Source organism: Gossypium raimondii, chromosome 10 (genome assembly GCF_025698545.1).
Source record: "Gossypium raimondii isolate GPD5lz chromosome 10, ASM2569854v1, whole genome shotgun sequence".
NCBI classification, from domain to species: Eukaryota; Viridiplantae; Streptophyta; class Magnoliopsida; order Malvales; family Malvaceae; genus Gossypium; species Gossypium raimondii.
The window spans coordinates 30,554,975-30,559,596 of record NC_068574.1 but is presented as its reverse complement, the minus strand read 5'-3'; the positions used below and the strand labels follow the sequence as shown (position 1 = coordinate 30,559,596).

Sequence of the window (4,622 nt, the reverse complement as noted above, 5' to 3'; positions counted from 1 at the left end):
CCTACTTAACTAATACTTGGATGCCTCATGAATAAAGTAAGTTGAGCTCCAAGGTCAAACTAACGTTTGGTTCGCTGTATTAGATTAGAGGTGTATTGGATTAGAGGTGTAATAGCAAATCAACTGTTTGGTTGAATGTAATGGAATAGAGGCGTAATAGTAATCTTGTGTTTGGTTGAATTGAATAGAAGTGTAATAGCATAATGGAAAAAATTAAAATGACTAGAATACCCTTAGCATAAATTGGTTTAGGTAAATAATTATTGTTATTGTTATGAAATTTTAATAAGATCATTAATATCAATAATAAATAATTTAATCATATTTTAACATAATTATTATTAAATATATTATAATTAAAATATATAATTTAATAAAATTCTTAATAATCAATATTCTTATATGAATTTATATACTCATTTCCTTTTATATATTAATATACCACATTAACCGGTTTATATTTATATCAATGGCAAAAAAAATTTGGGAGAAGATTTTTGATGACGGTTTTTGTTTGCAAATAACATCATTCATTCTGTGGGGAAAAAATTATGAATGAGCCTGCTTATCAATTACCTTTTTTATTTTGTACTGAAGTAGTTGCCATTTGGTTCAAAAGTCGATATATATGTAATATTATTAAAATAATATTTTTATTTTAATTATTTAAAATATTTTTAATTAATGCAATGTATATGAATATACACATTTAATTAGTTTTATTTTTAATAAAATTTTTCTAATTTATTCATTCAATTTTAATCACCTTACAATTTATTCATTGTATTATATCTACAGATCCAATTTTAATATATTGAATATTTGTTTTTTAATCAAGTTCTTTACTTGATTATATCTAATGTTCCAATTTTAAAAAATTCGAATATGTATGTGCATGCACATTTATACCAGAATACATATTGAAAGAGAGAATGTGTGAAGGGCAAATGGCTTGATACATAATAGAAGGTCAAACCAGAAGATAATTAAAATTTATTACACATCATACTCAATCAAGTGCTTTTAAGAAAAAAATTGATTTATAACACACATGTACATGCATAAATAAATAAGCAAGGAAAGAAAAGGGAATTACTTTCTATCACTCAAAAGGTCAAAGAGTTTTCCACCATATATCTCAAAATAGCTAAGCCACAATTTAAATCTCTGACTGTGATAAACTGGCTGATGCAAGAATCTAATGAGGTCTTGTGCAGCTCTGAGAGGTAATGGCTGCATGACATCATCATCATTTGCAAGCCGAGCTAGATCGAAAGCCCTCTGTCCTGTAATGAGTTCAAGAAGCATGACACCGTAGCCAAAAACATCAGTTTTCTCTGATGACTTTCCAGTTGATAGGTATTCAGGAGCTATGTGACCAATTGTGCCACGAACAGCAGTTGTGACGTGCGTATCTTTGTAGTCCATTAATTTGGCCAACCCAAAGTCTCCGACAACTGCTTCAAATTCCTCATCCAACAATATATTTGCAGCCTTTACATCACGGTGTATAATCTTAGGGTCACAATGATCATGCAAATATGCAAGCCCCCTTGCAGCTCCTAATGCAATCCGTTTCCTTACAGCCCAATCAAGTGGTGCTTGAGATTCCGGACGTTCTAGACAATGTAAAAATCAGATCAATAGATGGTCCATTGTAACAAGAGTTCAAAAAGTATTTGGCATCCACGAATTTCTAACAATTCCACTTCGATTCAAAGACAATCCACATTCACCAAGCACATGAATTTAAAAATAACAAATGTTATAATACAAGTTTCCAGTAGATGATCAGTAGCTCAGAATATCATCTCAAACTGAAGAAGCAAAAGAGAAGATATTTGATAATTGAGGCTAACAATAGATTTAATAATTAACAGTCAGAAAAAAATTGGCAACCTGAAGAACATGCATATGATAAATGGCGCACCAAATACAGAGAGCATAGCACAAATGTGAAACATGAGACTAAAGAAATAAACGAGGAGAAAACAGCCAGTACCTCTTAAACAGGAACCTAAAGCCATCTTAGGCAATATTATAATCAGATTTTAGATCTGAGCTCAAAGGCACCTTCTTAAAAAACAGACCCAGATGTAAAAAAGCTCAGGATCAGCAATATACCAAAAAATTGGCAAATGCAAAGAAAAATACAAAGGAATATCTCAACTCCCAATCAAATATCTATATACATACAAATAAAAGTGAAGCAGGCCTCAAAGTTAAGCACAATTAAAAGCTAATAATAATTAATAATAATAATAATAAAATCGAGAACAAACCTGATGGAATTGGAGCTGTAGGTGTGATAGGAAGCGGCGGAGCAGGTGGAGGATTATTCAACCAATTATTAGCAAAACTCTGAACAAAAGAAGCAGCAATTCAAGAGGCTGGCCTAAGAGTACAGATATAATAAAACAGTGGTGACGAGGATCAGAAGTTAGGGTGAGAGAAACATGAAATAGCATAAGAGAAAAACCTGATGGGAGTGAAGAGTGAAAAGGAACCATTAACTGGAATATCTCCTTCTAGCTTATTGTTTGAAAGATCCCTGCATGGCATAATACAACATCCTGCACCATTTAAAATACTGTAAAGAAGATTTATTTCATCACATAAACAGATAACAACAAAGAAGTTAAAATCATATCATGAAAACATTTAAAATACTGTAAAGCGCTAAAGCTCCACTATAACTTGAAAGATTCAAAACAACAAACAGAGTTCAAGACGACATCAGACATGGATGAAGACAACGCATTGGTTAATTTAACGAAACTGGATATCGAGAATTAGAACGTAAAACTGTATCGAAAACTTTCGCATAAATTAGTAAGCGTGCAAGTATCTCTCCAGTCAAGCCAATTACAGCACCAAAGCTAATTGAAATTTAAAACAAACAGTCAACCTTATGCCACTGCTAAACCAATCCAATAGCTACTAAATTCATCTAATTTGAATCATATACATTAAATTTAACAATAATTCCATTTGCAAAGTTCAAAGTTCAAACAAGAAAATAAGAGGAAATAATCATGACGAACCTTCCGCATTTCCTGAAACTCTGAAAACCAAATCCAACACCAAAATCAATTGTAAACAAACGGAGATTAACCGCTCCATCATTCTAATTCCGACTATCAAAGAGCTAAATCTCACATATTGATCGTTAACCGAATCAAGTAGCAAAAGAAAAGGAAACTAAAGAAGAAATTAACAAACGATGAAATTCAAAAACACTCTCTCTGAACTAAAACAAAAAAAGAAGAAGGTTAGATTAAAAATTCCAGAAAGTTCTTGGCTTCACTCTCTCTAGTTATCGTCTAGAAAGTAATTACAGTATTTTTTTTTCTTTTTACGCTCCGAGTATTATGAAAGAAAATGGAGAGAAAGAGAGGGAAAATTTAGTGTTTGGTTAGAGGGAAAACGAAAGAAAACAAAAGAAAAGGCAAGAAAATAAACTGGTACCAAATCGGCAGAAAAGAAAAGCAATGAAACAAGGAAGCAAATCGGATGAAGGTGGAAAACAGAAGAGAAACAAAGGGGATCGGGGGAGAGTAAAAGAGGGAGGGTTTGCTGAAGCATCACCTAATTTGGGCAGAAGGGGGAATAGAAATCGGTGCTTTTCACCGATTAGGAAAGTAACGAAATACACGCGTATTAGCAATACGCTGAACCAAACGGCGGATTAGAGAGGTATTAGGTGGGGCCCACCGATTAGGGGTGTATTGGCATAGCCAATACACCTAACCAAACAAGCTGTAAATGAGTGCCATTGCCACATACTCTCGTTGCCCAAGGAGTCAAAGATATAAGAGCGGCGGGTTCATGAATTTGACCACAAATCTCAGACTGATGGCTTCGACTGTGGTTGAACAGTACAATTACCAGCCAGTGAGCAGATGGCAGATGTATTTTAGGCTTTTGGACTCGACATAATGGCCCAAGGATTCACCAGATGAGTTATGGACTTACAGCCTTAGATGTAGGAGATTAGCTCCACTATTTTTATTCTTTTCATTTTTTTTCTTGGTTTTCCATGATACAATGTGTAACATTAACATGGTAAGAGTATTATGGAGGTTTTGTACTAAGACTTAATTTATTTTTTATTTTTTATTATTTAAAAAATAAATAAATTTGTTCATGTATGTTATACGAGTCACAAAGGCCCAACCCAAGCCCAAGAACGTGATGGGCTCAAATTACCACAAGGCCCAATAACGAGAACATGTAATTGAACCCAAAGAATACTCCAATCTGCCGAATTTGAAAAAAAAGACACAAACAGCAAGTTAAATTTCCCCAAAATTTCAGCAATCAAAACAACCCAAATTTGAAAAGAAGAAATCGACAAGAACAAGGAATTTAGGGATTTTGAACGAATGTTGCTGCCAAGAACAAAAGGGGCAATCCGATCTTTAGTAAAGAAGAGGGCGAATCAGATTTGGAATGCTTTGGAACGCCTGAAACGCAACAAGAATAGCAAACAAAGTGATTAAATAAAATCGACACAAGCAGAATTTAAAAGAAAAAAATTGACAGCAAGAAATTAAAAGATAAGTCCTAAGAAGCCTTGAAATCCCGAAAGATTTCACAACTCCCTTCAAACGGCTCTAATC

At 33.3% G+C, this 4,622-nt stretch overlaps 1 non-coding gene across 2 annotated transcripts; it reads right to left on the bottom strand.

The window, feature by feature from the left end:
* Window positions 1–937: 937 nt before the first annotated feature.
* On the bottom strand, window positions 938–3,749 carry LOC105777720 (uncharacterized). Of its 2 annotated transcripts, none has more exons than XR_008189602.1 (4): window positions 3,045–3,749; window positions 2,480–2,573; window positions 2,283–2,361; window positions 938–1,619 (listed from the first exon to the last, which is right to left on the bottom strand). It is a non-coding gene; the product is annotated as an uncharacterized LOC105777720 (transcript). The 2 variants fall into 2 exon arrangements; XR_008189603.1 differs by having other exon boundaries at window positions 2,480–2,551; window positions 3,045–3,747.
* Window positions 3,750–4,622: the final 873 nt, after the last annotated feature.